The sequence below is a fragment of the Alosa sapidissima genome, chromosome 17, assembly GCF_018492685.1.
Source record: "Alosa sapidissima isolate fAloSap1 chromosome 17, fAloSap1.pri, whole genome shotgun sequence".
NCBI classification, from domain to species: Eukaryota; Metazoa; Chordata; class Actinopteri; order Clupeiformes; family Clupeidae; genus Alosa; species Alosa sapidissima.
The window spans coordinates 25,791,301-25,807,675 of record NC_055973.1 but is presented as its reverse complement, the minus strand read 5'-3'; the positions used below and the strand labels follow the sequence as shown (position 1 = coordinate 25,807,675).

At 42.6% G+C, this 16,375-nt stretch overlaps 1 long non-coding RNA gene across 1 annotated transcript; it reads left to right on the top strand.

Annotated features, from left to right (window-relative positions):
* Positions 1-1,075: 1,075 nt before the first annotated feature.
* Positions 1,076-2,146, top strand: LOC121688497. Its single transcript, XR_006024608.1, has 3 exons — positions 1,076-1,243; positions 1,321-1,934; positions 2,110-2,146. It is a non-coding gene; the product is annotated as an uncharacterized LOC121688497 (long non-coding RNA).
* The last annotated feature ends 14,229 nt before the right edge of the window (positions 2,147-16,375 follow it).

Sequence of the window (16,375 nt, the reverse complement as noted above, 5' to 3'; positions counted from 1 at the left end):
GTCAACTGAAGGTTGTTGGACCTGGTAGTTGGTAGTTGGACCAGACCTAACCTGACCTGTGGTCTAAATATAAATACATCATGTTCATATGCCACACAAACAAACTTGTTGTCAATCAGATATGTACATTAAGTCTGTTAAAAGTATTACATTTGTACCAGCTCTAGTTTCCTGATATGTGAATAGTTTGAACTGTATCTGCAAACATGTGCGCCCACACACTCTCCACACAAATACACACACACACATCCGTGAAGCTCATCTCTTTTCTGCGTGTACAATAATCTGTACACTGAAAACACACTACTGCCTTTGTTTTCACCAGAGTCTTGCTACTTTCTTGTTCTTTTTTGTCGATATCTTCCTTCATTGTATTTAATCCTAAACTCTCCCCAAACAAGCAGAAAAAAACCAAACAGAAACAATATCCGCTCGCATGGGATTTAGTTCTTGACATAACACAAGGCTGGATCTATGTTTGGCTGCCTCTCCCCCTCTGGGTACAATAACTCAGCATGGGGCATGTAAAAGATCTTCCACACACATCAAAGTCTTTATGCCATAATAAAAATAGGGCTTACAGTGTAGAGTTGTTGTGTAGTGTGTGTGTGAGTCCGTGTGAGAGTGTGTGTGTGTGTGTGTGTGTGTGTGTGTGTGTGTGTGTGTGTGAGTCCGTGTGAGAGTGTGTGTGTGTGTGTGTGTGTGTGTGTGTGTGTGTGTGTGTGTGAGTCCGTGTGAGAGTGTGTGTGTGTGTGTGTGTGTGTGTGAGTCCGTGTGAGAGTGTGTGTGTGTGTGTGTGAGTGTGTGTGTGTGTGTGTGTGCTTTCTCTGATTCAACAATCTCAATGTTGAGCCTTCTATGGGCGTTATGTTCCAGTATCATCACTTGGAAACCATGTAGATAATGATGATGCTAAATAGCCATAATGTGTTATGTTATATGTCTCTGCATTCTTTCATTTTAATAATTTAGTCTGATGCTCAGAATGTAGTCTGATGCAGCACACATTGCACACAAAAGAGTGAAAAATTCAAATATAAGCGCTGAGAGCAACATTACAGTAAACAGATTGTAGTGGAATACTGCATAGTAGCCTAGTCAAGCAGGCAACCTTGATTAGGGGGAGGGACGAGCTGATTGCTTGTTAGACTGAGGCTATTTAAGTCAGCCTGGTTCCTCCACTTGCAGGACATTTTCCCTCTATGGCATGCTAGCGCAAACGCTTTCACAGAGGTGAATGGCGGTAGGTAGCCTAATACTCTCTTCCATGTTCTGTGAATATAGATCGCTCTTCGTAAAGTAATCTTTCTCTTCATACAGGTCCCACTCGGTGTGCATCTACTGGCATTAGAGATCACTGAATTCGCTATGACTCCCTGGCGGCCTCCACATTTCCGCATTCGGTATGGGTAGATATTGACGGCGCAGGTAATATCTGCTTCATAAGGATTGCAGTGATTTAGTGTTGCCTAATTGTAATGTTGAACTGCCTTGCCCCATGTCAAGCTTATCTGGGTGCCTCTGTGTTTTAGGGGTGCCATCAGCTGGTTGCTGTTTTGCCCGGGTGTAATTGTGTGTAATTGTTTGCTTTTGTCTGCGTTGGATTCCTCCCTCGTGAGGCTGTGATTGTAACCCAACTGTAGCGCATGTATGTACGTACTGTTTGTGAGCGGGTCAACTGGTAGCGTAGTCTCTTTTTAAATGTGTAGATACTGTTTCCTAGTTTGTGATACTAAGGCCTCCTGGCGTGGCGCGCTGTCTGGTGGTGGGGGTGTTCTTGTAGCTAGCCCTCCTCTTCACTGTGTGTGTGCATTAGTGTGTAGTCGCACCTTACTCTTTGATCTCCACATTTTCTAGACTTGCAGTGTAGCGCATGGCGTGATCGTACCCACGAAACACCTGAGTGATTGCATGTGTTGCGAGGTTCCCTAGTGGTGAGTAGTTGACACTCCACCCTTTTCCTCACAGGCAGCGCTGCTTCTCCTGGAGCCTTGGCTCAATCCCTGGCTGGAAGACTGCTAGTTCTGTTTTAGCTGTAGCTATTTTATGTATCGGTTGCACTGATCTGCTTTAATAATAAATTATTATATCAATGATTTATTCCCACAGCTGCTTCCAGACTACTTTTATTCCAAATTAATAAATGGTAGAAGGAATAATTTCCACCTCTGGTCTGCTTGTTCCTCCTTTTTTTATGTAACTGAAATGGTATGGTTTGAGTTTATATAAACACCCGTGCCATTCCGTTACAAATTGAAATGCAGAAAATGAGATTTGGAGCCTGGGCTTTTATTTATATATATATATATATATATATATATATATATATATATATATAGCCCGCAATTTAAAACTTGAGAATGCAAGTCTTATCCACCACAGACTCAGTAAGTGTGGCAACAATTTTAGGTGCAAATAAATACCTCGCATTTCCATAATGACAATGACACATGTTCCTATTAATGCAGAGAGCCAATGCACTGTCTCTAAAGCGTTGGCCAGGACTCATTTATTTTTTTCTATATTACTGGATTTATGTGTCATTAGACTGGAAAATAATATGTTTTTCAAATGAGTTAGTTTCTTTGTTTGATTTTTGCAACTCTACAGCGAAACTATCATTGTGTCATTAATCATAATAGTTCACTCTCTCTCCGAGGGATGAATTGCTGTTTACCAGATTTGTGACAGCTTGGTTCATATGTGGTCAGTCCAATATCATTACCTGAGAATGTTGTTAGATAGCTTGGCAGTTCAAATCTGGACTTACTTATGGCTCAGCAAGAGTCTCTCTCTCTCTCTCTCTCTCTCTCTCCATTTCTCCCCCACCCTCTTTCTCTCTCCATTTCTCCCCCCCATCTCTCTCTCTCTCCATTTCTGGCCCTCTATCTCTCTCTCTCCCTGTCTCTCTCCAGTTATTGTCACATGCTGTGTGTTTGGCGAGGCTGGGCCTGTAGCCATCTGCTACCAAGACAGTGCCAGAGAAACCATTCATTCTCACAAACCACTCAAATGTACAGCCGTCTCATATTTATGACTGCGGCAATAATGACAGCAGCCTTCACACTTGGGTTTCTCTTGAGAGTTGTGTGTGTGTGTGTGTGCCTTCACACGTGGGTTTCTCTTGAGAGTTTTGTGTGTGTGTGTGTGTGTCTTCAGACTTGGGTTTCTCTTGAGAGTTTTGTTCTTGGTTTGCCTTTTCACTGCCACTGTCCTCTCTGGTGTACAAGGGTGATATGGTGTGTGTGCTCATGATTTATTTATCTGCGAACACAAAGCAACAGAGAACAGAAAGAGTTGGTGTGTGTGTGTGGGGGGGGGGATTCTAGTTTAGCCTATTAGTTTCTCAGAAAAGTAACTCTTGAAGTTTTACTTTAACTGCACTATTGTGCTTACATATGTCCTGTGCCATGTCCTGTGATTTTTGTGTGTGCGAGTGTGTCTATGTGTCTGTTTGTGTGCGTGTGCGTGTGTGTGTGTATGCATTTGTTTTTCCTGTTCTTGTTTTTTTCTAAGTCAGGCTCTCCCCCTGTTCTAAGTCAGGCTCTTACTCACTTCCTGACAAGCCAAAAATGACAGTGCAGTGTTGACTATGCAGTGATTTCTTATTCCCCTGAGTTCAGGCTACCTTGGTGAAAACAAAAAAAACATGGAGAAAATAGACTTGTCATTTATAATTTCTTAAAGCTGTTGCTATGACAGTGTATAAGAGTGAGAGGAAGAGGAAAAAGGGAGGTGGTAATGGAGAGAGAGAAAGAGAGAGAGAAAGAGAGAGAGAAAGCATGTCTGGCTGGCAGTAATAGTACTATCTGGTTTCAGCACCACGGACAGCTCTCAGACTCTTTAGCAGCAGCTCCAGTGAGCCCCATGTGATCCCTCGGAGCTGCTTACTGTAGAGCCGCCAGCAAACACAAAGATACCCTCCCGCACATATTGGCTGCACCTTTACTCAGTCAGCTGGCCTGGCCACTGTGCAAACAAACATGCGCACACACATGGACACATGGAGACATACACATGCACACACACACACACACACACACACAAACTCACACACACACACACCGGCTCTTGCCAGACACTGGCCCATGGCTGTTTCCGCTTTGTGTTCAGATTGTGTTGTGTGTGTGTGTGTGCGTGTGTGTGCATGTGTGTGTCTGTCTGTGTGTGTGTGTGTGTGTGTTTGTTGATACATGAGGGTGTGTCTGCTATTAGTAGTAGTAGTCTGGAACAGATAGAGAGGCAACAATTTTACTTATGGATTACACACACACACACATGCACACACACAGCAGAGGTTGGTGGTATCATTTCAAATAGATGCTGCCTCTCTTCTGCATGTGGGCTCTAAGACTCACTGTGCAGATGCGCCCTTTTCATGGTGGCTGGAGGGCATGTGGAGAGGCCGTCAAACAGCAACACACACACAACACAGATACAGTCACATACTCATGATCACTGACAAACACACACACACACCCCTCAGAAACACACACACACACACACAAACTGGCTGGCATCGTCTGATCCATGCCACAGCAGGCCTCCTGCGGGCAGATAAAGAATAATCTTTGAAACTCATGCTGGCCGCCTTGACAGCTTTGTTTTCTCTGCTTCAACACTCGCTTTTTTTCTCCTCTCTTTCTCCACCCGCCCTGGCGCTCGCCGTCTCCTTTCCGATGGAGGGGAGCTCAGTTGGCGAGGAGAGGAGAAACAGGTCCGTGCCAGACGACACATCTCAACATTGGTCATTTAATTATTAATCTGCCCGTGCTCCCTTTAGGGTGAGTCTTAGAGAGAAGTAGAGAGAGAGAGAGAGACAGACAGACAGACAGAGAGACAGACAGAGAGAGAGATCCAGGAAGTATGCCCTCTTTGCTAATCCATCTACTGGATTGATGCTCATTGAATATTTAAACCGTTTTTTTTTTTTTTCATTTGTTCTTTTCTTACTCATCCAACTTGGATGAGGCTCTCCAACACATCCCTCACTGATGCAAATCCTCTTATTGCGTTGCTTCCCAAATGCACAAAGCTTTGTCTTTAAACTGTCAGAAACCCTGTACAGCTTGCAGATCTACCACTTGTCTTGATGCTCTTTAATACACATCACTGTCACATCCATTTCAACCAGGTTTTCACAGCGCTGGATCTGAGTGCAACTGGACACAGTGGGCGAGGTATCTGAGATATTGAGTATTGAATATCTAGGAAGTCTGAAAACTTCAGGGTTTTCTCAAATAAAAGTGCAATCCATCAAGTCTGCACAGCCCTTTGGAGCTTCCTGAGACAGAGCAAATCGAGAGTGTGAGAAGAACATGCAGGGATTGAGAAGGGAAAGATAGAGAGAGAGTGAGAGAGTCAGAGAGAGAGATGGAATGTGAGAGAGAGAAAGAGTGCAGGAGAGAGAGAGAGAGAGAGAGGGGAGATGGAGCAGGAGAGGGAGAGCGAGAGAGCAGGAGAGGGAGAGAGCAATAGAGCAGGAGAGAGAGAGAGAGAGAAAGCAGGAGAGAATGAAAGAGAGAGCAGGAGAGATAGCAGGAGAGCGAGAGCAGGAGAGAGAGAGCGAGAGAGCAGGAGAGAGAGAGCGAGAGAGCAGGAGAGGGAGGTGCAAAGGAGTAACCCAGCAACAGGACATCAAATTCAGTGATCCTCATTCACCTCGGCTGTCACGCCCAATAAAATAACACCATCAAATCTGAGTATGAAACTCTTTTTCCCATACCATCTCCCAGGTACTAAAATGAACAGCGGCCCTCATATATTGAACAGGACAGCCTGTCTGGCAGACATTTCCAAAATGTGCTCACATGACAGCCTCAGTCATCCATTTGAAGCGCATCAGGCCCACTGCCTGGGAATATCAATCTCCCTGTTGGCCTGCATGCCTGCATTGATACAAACAAGGTGAGCTGGCATTATGCATTCATCATTGTTTGCGTAATGAGCAATGTTGTGCTGTCAGGGGAGAGAGTGAGAGAAAAAGGAGAGAGAGAGAGAGAGAGAGAGAGAGCAGGCACATTTAGATGTAGGGAAGCTTCTTCTCTGTTGCAAGCGGAGCACAGCCAATTACAGTAGTTTATGTCAGCCAGAGGACATGGTACCTAGAGACCACAAGGCGGTTTTGATATTTAGCTTCAAAAAGCAGAGGAAGAAATCGTCATGTTGTTGTTGTTTTTTTGTTTTTTTTTGAGTGAAGTCACTATGATGAAATGTCACATGTATAACGCTTGCGATGATGATGATGATGATAAGGGAGGTTGCAGAGGGGGCGAGCCATTATTTCCTTTGGGCGCTTTCCTTTGGGCTCTAATTGGCTTCATGGTTAACTTTCAGATTTCTCGCTGCATCAAACAAGAAGCGGATCAAAGACAAACACAGACAAACTGCAGTGTATAGAGTAAAACCCGCAAGTGCACAAATCAAAATATCAAAATATGGTGTCCAGATTATCAAAGCTTTGATTATGCATTCACACAATTTCACTTCAGTTTACATCTATCAAAGTCACACCAAAAAAACAGTTGCAGCTTTCATGATGAACATTTTACTATTTGTATGTTTTTTTTCTAATTAACCCAGTTTAACTGCTGATTATCTTAGATTCTGTAATAATTAGGCATATCACCTTACATTCCCAGATATGTTATTGGAAAATAATGTTTACGACTGCTCGGGGCTAAATCCAATTAATCCAATATCTCAGCACGATCTCTAACAATATCTGATGAAACATGGCAAATGGTAAAATAACAACATCATTAAAAGCTACACGTAGCAATGACATTGCTATTCAATCATCCAACACCTAGATATCGCTGTGTGTGTGTGCGTGTGTGTGTGTGTGCATTTGTGTGTGTTTGTGTTTATATATGTGTGTGCTGCTTGTGTGTGTACGCAAATGCTATTTGGATCACCTGAATTTAAAGTCACCTTGGATTAGGTGGAAGTAGCCACGGGAGACTGGGCTTTGGCAAGAGAAAATGGTCTTGTCAGAATTATGTCCAAAACAGCCTCCTCGCCATGATGAAGGAAGAGGACAAAAATCCTCCTCGGGTGATGAGCTACGTTGATATAATTATTCTGATGAATCTGCTGTGATGGGGCTGTGTGAAGAGAAGTTTGTGTAGAAGTCAGCCAGGGTTCTCCTTGGTTCTCCAACAGTGCCTCAAGCAGCGGATTGACTGGATCTGGGCCGTGTGTGGTGTGCTGTACGCTCTGCTCCAAAGCCCTCCAGCTCATCTGGACTGTGTGGGGTGGTAGCAGTGGTAGGTGTGTGTGTGTGTGGGTGTGTGCATGAGTGTGTGTTTATTGAGCGTTCATTGTGTGTGCGGTGTGAGTGTGTTTGTGTGGGTGAGTGTGTGTTTACTGAGTGTGCTTGTGTGTGTGTGTGTGTGTGTGTGTGGTGTGTGTGTGTGTATGTGTATGTGTGTCTGTGTGTGTGTGTGTGTATTTCGTGTGCCTAATGTGTGTGTGGAACCTGTCAGCCCAGCAGCATGGCACCACAGCAGGGGCTGTCCCTGAGCCAGAAGGTGGCAGCGGTGGGCAAACTTCTATCGCTTCATCAATACTTAATTGATTGGCCCTCGCTCAAGGCCCCTCTTGATGTGCAGTACCAGCCTACTGACTGCTCTTGCTGCTGTTACACTCCACAGGCATCTCTCTCTCTCTCTCTATCTATCTCTCTCTCTTGCTCTGTCTTTGTCTTCATTTGTTCTGATATATCATTCTCCCTTCTTCCCTCTCTCTCCCTTTATCTCTCTCTTTCTGTTTGTTTTTCTCTTGCCCTCTTCTTGTTGTCCTGACAACAACATTGGCTACTTTATTTGCTGACTCCCTATGGCAGCAAAGTCAGGGGAACCGTTTTGTTAAAAGCCTCACGGATAATGTTTGAGAGAGAGAGAGACAGGGAGAGAGAGAGAGAGAGAGAAGGAGAGAGAGAGAGAGAAACACATCCTAACCTTCTAAATCATTCGGGAGGGTGAAGTGCTTCCACAATAACTGCTATGGCATAAATTGAGAAGAACAGTTGCTGTCCAAATTAGCCGATGGCTATTTACTGTAACTTCTCTTTCCAAAACATTTCAAACACTGGATTTGGTCAGCTACTAGTGTGGATGTTAAAGAGGCTTTTGATGCAGGAAATTAAACTGTATTAACAGCCATAATTATGTCATGCATTAAGCATGGTCATTAAGTTGGCCCTGAGGTGAAAAATCCTCTTCCTCTTCATCCCCAGTGCTGCAGTCCTTGAATGCTGTTTTCCTTTTGAGGAAAAAACAAAATGGCTGACTGTCTGTCTGTATGTCTATCTATCTGTCTGTGTCTGTCTTGTGCATTATGGATTTTCAATCTGATCTCTCACCCTCACAGGGCTTTTACAGGTAAACATAACAAATTAGTGTTAATTTTGTCACCTATTTTTAATTTAGTCCTAGTCTTAGTCTTGTGACGAAATGTCCTTTTCAGTCTTTGTCATATTTAGTCATTAAAATATAATTTTTGTTAGTCAAGTTTTAGTCGACTAAAAGTCTCGTCATTTTAGTCTAGTTTTAGTCAACACATTTTAGTCTTTTTTTTATAACAAATTATTTCTGATTACCATTTGAGTCAAATAGTGTTTCACACATCTCAATTTTCCAACAATATTGTGTGTCCACAGGGCTACTCGTATGTTATAATTACTCATTCTGATTTTTTGTCAGTCAGTATGTTTACATGCACAGGTAAGTCGAGCTACAGTTATAGCTCGGCTAGGATTTGACCATAGACAGTAAAAGATTTGACTGGACCACTGTCATATTCGTAGACCAGTGTTTCTCAAAGTGTGGTCCAGGAATCACTGGTGGTCCGCAAGCTATCCCAAGTGGTCCGCGAGCAGGCGTGGTAAAATATAATATAGATGAGTTGTTTGCAATATTGAACCAACTTGTATGTAAAAACAGTTCTGCAACACTGTCTATGTAAGATATGCCAGTTTAAATCATACAGTATGAATCCACACAATAAGCAAAGTGCAAAGACAATAAGCAAGGTGGTTCAGTGAGTAGGCCTATAGTGTAGACTAATTATAGGCTACTGTTGAAGTAGGTATAATCTTTTTTATTTAGCTAGGATTAGTTAAGTGGTCCTGAAACTGAAAAAGAAGAGAAACACTGTTGTAGACCAAAGTATTAATGTTTTACTCCGCCTCGCTAGATGGCGATATGCGCCAAAACACAACACATTCCCCAAACAGACTCTCCATCTTAGCCATAGCTAACTTGCTAGCGAACTTTCCATATTAGCTTACTTGCTAGCAAACTTTGCATCATCAGTCTAACTAGTTAAATAGTTGACATTACATGATGAACATTTTCGTATGGACATTCTGGGGGATGTTAATTTGTATGAGAGAAGCTTCAACTTCTGGGTATGTAGCATTGTGGCATAAAGCTTAGGTAGTTAGCTTGCTAACTCTGGCAGAAATCTCCAGTGTTCTTGTTCCATGTAGTTTCAGCAACAGTGTTGCAGCAACAGCACGTAGACTAGCCTACAGGAAAGCTGTTGCGTATGAACTCATTCGGAATATTTTGAAAACGTAACAGCTAGATATTCTGTCTTCTCATTTTGTAGATGAAAATAAAGAGAGATTTTATCTTAGTTTTTATTTCATGCAAAACATTTTAGTCTCGTCTTTTTTCGTCAACAATAATGCATCTTAAGATAGTCTTAAGTCAGTGTTCCAGGACATTACTGCCGTCTCGCCATCGTCTCGTCTTAGTCATGAAAAAAAAGGTTGTTGACGAACATATTTCTTCTCTTCTCGTCTGACGAAATTAACACTATAACAAATAACACCCTAATTATTTCATATAGCTCATTGAGCATCACACATGGTCATATACATTGTAAATTTGGATATTGTCTGTTGTCTGGGAGTTGAACCCAAAGTGATGGTGGTGTTAAAACATGTAAGTGGTGTTAAGTGACCTGATGACTATGATGAAGGTAAAGATGTTTGAGAAGTAAAGATGTTAATGATGAAAGGCACCTGAAAAGATGATGAAAGGTTGCCAGGCACCTTCTGCCTTCCCCGATCAAGTCAAGTCAAACGTCCAAGTCCAACATGGCCTACATCCCAATAAGTGAAGAGGGCGCTCATTTTGTTACTCACTCTGAGGAAGATCTACAGCAACTGTGCTCATCATTTGCCTACAGTTTGACAGGCAGATTAGTTTGAAAAAAAAGACAGTTGTCCATGGTCAGCCTGCAACCCTGCAGCCTGCCGTTTCCATCGATAACACTATTCTATCTGTGGTAGACAAATTAATTTGCTTGGGGTCTACAGAGGGCATCCTCAATGTTTGGCAAACTAAGCAAATGTGTCTGGTACTAGAACCTTTCTTTGCTCCTTGCGTACCCTTGCTCTTTCATTCATAGACAACATACCGCAGGCATGGACATTGCGTGAATGCGCTCCATTTCCACGGTATTTGTTCCATACAGGGTGCATACTGGAAGAGTTGTCTGTCATACTCAAAGGAACTGGCTCCTGTGACCTCTACACCATCCTGTGTCAACGTAATCTCCGATGGCCTGGGCATATTCATACTCCGATGGCCTGGGCATATTCAACCGTTCTGGCCAGTTCTGCTGTATGACAAGCTAATTAAAGTTTCTTTACAGACAACATTCCCCCCGTCTACGTTTTAAGGAGTTTCTTAAAAAGGACCTTAAAAGTCTTCGGCATCAACCAAGATAACTGGGAGGCACTTGCTAGTGACAGATCACACTGGCAGTCAGCAATTAGCAATGGCTGCTGCACCTCCCAGGAGAGAGACAGATAGTATAGCTACCCTAATACCACGATACACCCAAGGAACAAAAAAACTTCATGAAAAGACCAGATAGATTCATCTGGCTACTTCTTACAACAAAACCACTGGAGCAAAATCCAATTGGCAGTGGTGAGAGTGAAAAGGGATCGTAATGGAGCCATTTGGGAGCAGTGTGATCCAGATTTACAGCTCTGTGCATTGTACTGGAACAAGCCCAATGGAGCCACACAGAGAAACGAAAGGATTTATACCCCTTAATAAATACATCTCATCTTGATATTATATTATATTTCTTTCCTTTCTTTCTCAGCTAAAAGTTAAGGACAGTGATGGAAAAAGGAACAGTAATCTGAGAGAGAGGGGGGGGGAGAAAGAGAGAGAGAGAGAGAGAGAGAGAGAGAGAGAAGATGCTGAAGAGTGGGGACATGTGGATTACTGTCACGGTTCCACAGGGAGAGCTTGAACCAAACGCAGGGCAAAGCACAGCCAGGCAAGGTAATCCCAGGAATCTTTATTACGAACTGAATCAACCGCGTGCAACACAACACACAATGACTAACGCGGATCAGGTGAGGGGCGGAGACACGGGCACAGGGAACAGAAACACATGGCAAAACAAACAAAGAAACACATGGAACAGGACACAGAAAGTAAAGAGGAGCAGACATGAAGGAAAACACTAAACAGGGAAAACAAAACATGACCGGACCCTTACATGCCTTACCCTTACAGGCGGACGGTTGGCCAGGGACGGAGGATCAGGTGGACGGCCGGTCGGAGACGGCGGGTCAGGTGGACGACCGGTCAGAGATGGAGGGTCAGGCGGACGGTCGGGTGAACGGCCGATCAGAGACGGAGGGTCAGGTGGACGGCCGGTCGGAGACGGCGGGTCAGGCGGACGGCCCGATGGACGACCGGTCAGAGCCGAAGCCTGAGTCGGAGCTGGATCGGGAGCCCATGTCGGAGCTGGATCGGGAGCCCGAATCGGAGCTGGATCGGGAGCAGGAGCTGGAGCCAGATCCGGAGTGGGAGCTGGAGCCAGAGTCGAACTCGCGACTGGAGCTGGAGCCGGAATCGGGACTGGAGCCAGAATAGGGACTGGAGCTGGAATAGGGACTGGAGCTGGAGCTACTGGAAGAACTGCAGGCCCAGGGCATTGGGGAGCTGGGACTGGAGAGGGACCTGGTCCATCCTCCTCAGAGGACCAGTCATCCTCAGTGGTTTCCCCCTCCTCTTCATCCTCCCAGAACAGCTCCCAGGGCATTAGGTGCAGTGGCAAGTCGGAATTAAAATAAAAAAACTTGCCTTCTTCCATGCTTGTCGGTCGGTTATTCTGTCACGGTTCCACAGGGAGAGCTTGAACCAAACGCAGGGCAAAGCACAGCCAGGCAAGGTAATCCCAGGAATCTTTATTACGAACTGAATCAACCGTGTGCAACACAACACACAATGACTAACGCAGATCAGGTGAGGGGCGGAGACACGGGCACAGGGAACAGAAACACATGGCAAAACAAACAAAGAAACACATGGAACAGGACACAGGAAGTAAACAAGAGGAGCAGACATGAAGGAAAACACTAAACAGGGAAAACAAAACATGACAGGACCCTTACAATTACACTCTATCCTTACAAAGTTAAAGAGGGCAGACTCATACCAGTGCACGGTGAGACGTTATGAATAAGAGGAGGTCCCTCACAGACCAGCCACAGATAGTCACGTATCACCTTACAGAATGAACATGACCCAACTTTTATTTATTAAGTTCATTAAGATTGCTTCTCACATCCTGGCATTTCCACTATGTTATTTATTCAATTTATCTATATCTATGTCTGAAGTTCCAGCTATGTGGAAGTATGCTAGAGTAACACCTATTCATAAAAGTGGCGATCCACTTGACCCTAACAACTATAGACCAATTTCAATTATTAGCACTATGGCAAAAATATTTAAAAAAATAATTTTTAAGCGATTATTTAAATATGTCAATGACTTTTCTGTTTTATCTGATATGCAATCAGGTTTCAGACCCAATTACTCTACCACTACTGCCCTCACAAAGTTTGTCAATGATGTTACATCCTCTTTAGATAATAACATGCCTACTGGAGCAATATTTATAGATCTCACCAAGGCCTTTGATTTGGTTAATCACTATCTACTTCTTGATAAATTGCATAGCATTGGTCTGTGTAAGCAGTCACTCTTTTGGTTTAATTCATATCTTCATTTTAGGCGTCAATGTGTGGTTTTCAATGGCTGTCTTTCCCAGTACACCTTCATGGAAAAGGGGGTTCCACAAGGTTCATGCCAAGGCCCTCTTTTGTTCTCTACATTTATTAATGACCTTCCAAAAATATGCTCCAACTGTAATATCTTGCTGTATGCTGATGACACTGTTATTTATTCTGCTAAATGCGATATTAATTTGATCAAGTCTTCATTGCAATCAGATTTTGACAACATTCAAAAGTGGTTCGGAGATAATGGGCTCATACTTAATAAAGCTAAGTCTTACAGTATGTTTTTTGACAATAGGTCAACCCGTTACAATCAAGATCACACTCTGTCAATAAGGTTCTTGGATGATACACTTATGGAGAATGTGGAAGAATTTAAATATTTGGGCCTACTGCTTGACGCAAATCTCTCCTTCAAGTCACATATTGACTCTGTTGTGAAGAAAATTAATTTCAACCTTAGACTCTTGTATCGCTCTATAAATTGTTTCACTCAACAGATCAGATTACGAATTGTAACACAGCTTTTATTTCCCATCCTTGACTATGCAGACATTGTGTATATGAATACAACAGAATCACATCTGAAATATTTAAATGTTGTCTTCAACAGCCTCTGTTGATTTGTGTTGAGATGTCCATACCTTACTCACCATTGTCACATGTATCAGCAACTGAATCTCTTATCACCTAAGGCCAAACGGCAACTACACTGGCTTCCGTTTATTTATAAATGCTTTTTCTTTAATTATCCATCTTATTTACAAAATTATTTAAATCCATATAGGTCTACTTATAGGCTTAGACATCTTGATCATTTGTTTTTTTCTGTTCCAAGTATATCTAAAGAAATAGGGAGGCGTGCCTTCAAATTTAAAGCTCCTTCTGACTGGAATAGTCTACTCAGCTCATTGAGATCTATTTCATCTTTTTCACTTTTTAAGTCATCCCTTTTTGCAATCATGTGACCAATGCACATGCTTTCCTGGTGGTTGACTTGTCAAAAAAAAAAAAAAAAAAAAAAACAAATTTTCAATTGTGGTTTTCTCCTGTGTCCTTTATTTGTATTTTATTTTTTTATTTTTAATGTATTACCAATTTAATTTCTGTTTTTTACCAACATAAATCTATTAGGTTAGAGAGGTTGGACTGCTTTGTAGCTTGTAGTGATGAAGAGCTTTGGTGTGGATGTATGCGTGTGTGTAATATATGTGTTTGGTGTTTTTGGGACCCCCTCGAAAACTCGGTATGTTGGCTATCCCTTAATAAAGAAATTGAAACTGCAATACTACTCTCTCTCTCCTTTTCACACATACACACACACACACACACACACCACGCACACATAAACACATACACACTTTCTCTCTCATTGCAATTTTGTGTCATTTTGTGCTGTTTTCTCCCTGAGCCTCTATGATAGGGTAACCGGACAGTGGTCTGAGAGGCGCCATGGTGACATCTGCGGTGTTTTTACCTGCAAATGACCATCATTAGCCGTGTAGATCTGTTCGTCCATGATTAGACCTTCAGTCGGCCACTTTGAGCCGGCCGCACCTCCCACCGACCACCAATCCGCGAGCCTGTCATGGGAGGGGACCAGAGTAATATTCAGTGCCTTTGACATGGAAATTACAGACATTTAGCGGGGAATAGCTACACCATGCCACGGATGGGTGCAAATGTTGAGCTGTAGGTGTCTGTGGGAGGAAGGGAGAGGCTGCCTCATAACAGGGGACAAAGTGAGTGTGATTTCCAATGCTCCCTTGTCCTTGTGAAGAGTCATTTGTGGTGAAAAAGAACAAAAAAAGCACCCACGCTTCACTTTAAAGCGATCCCTGTTTAGCAGATTACTGAAATAAGGGAGAGATTTGGAATTATATAACAACTAGAGAAGATAACTTTATCTGCTATTGATTAGTCATCTAATGATTTCATACAATGTGGCAGATCCATATTCTTCAGAAGGAATGAGACACAGAATGGTTTCTTTGCTTAAATGATGGCAAGGCAGAGATGTCTTTACACAAGTCATGTGACTGATACCGAGTTTCCCAGCATTCACCTCCAGCTGTCTTTTCCCATAATTAACCCATACACAGGTTCCGTATTAACCCATACACGGGTTCCGTATTAACCCATACACGGGTTCCGTATTAACCCATACACAGGTTCCGTATTAACCCATACACAGGTTCCGTATTAACCCATACACAGGTTCCATAATTAACCCATACACAGGTTCCATATTAACCCATACACGGGTTCCATATTAACCCATACACAGGTTCCATATTAGTAACCCATACACGGGTTCCATATTAACTCATACACAGGTTCCATATTAGTAACCCATACACGGGTTCCATATTAACTCATACACAGGTTCCATATTAGTAACCCATACACGGGTTCCATATTAACTCATACACAGGTCCATATTAGTAACCCATACACAGGTTCCATATTAACTAGTGCTGTCAAACGATTACAATTTTTAATCACGATTAATCGCTGCATTCCTATAGTTAATCATGATTAATCACATATTTTATCATATGATTAAAATTCTATTATTTTGCATTTCTGAACTTTCCAGGAGTCCATATTAACAATAAAGCAATTATGGTTTATCTTGATTGGGATTCAAATGAAAGCAAAACAAGTTACTTTATTAACTCAACTTTAAGACATAGGTCTATTTGATTATTTCAAATCAAATTTCAAAAGATGTGCAGCAGACCTGAGGCAACACAATATATTCTTCAGAAATATAGCTGATATAAACTGAAATAAATGCTACTACAGAAGTGTATGCACAAAATGTAGGCCTACTCACATTATAAAGGGCATAACAAACAGAAAATATTATATTCATACTATATTCATTATCTTTGAGTTCAGTTGAAAATAAGGAACTTTCAACATGAGTGCATTGCCATTTTATAGGCCTACAGTATATGGTGCACTGTCACTTGCCACACACATCAACGCCGAAGTTTTTAACAGGCAAACACTGGATGAACAATGGATTTTATGGAGCAGCGACCAAATATAACTGAATCGTGATTTACACGGCTGCAAAGAGCGATGCTGGTGTGCGGAGTTGTATTGAAAAGAATGGAATCTAATGTAAATGAATGTCGAAAGCAGAGTGCATCGCAAATAGTAGCAGCCAAAGAGGAATGTTGATAACAGAATTAGTGACGGTGAAAAAATCTTTGGCGGCACGCAACTAATGAGTCAGCCTAGGCTACTACTCTTTGGCCGGCTCGTTAGCCAAACCAAGTGTGTCCAGCATGCCTTTAC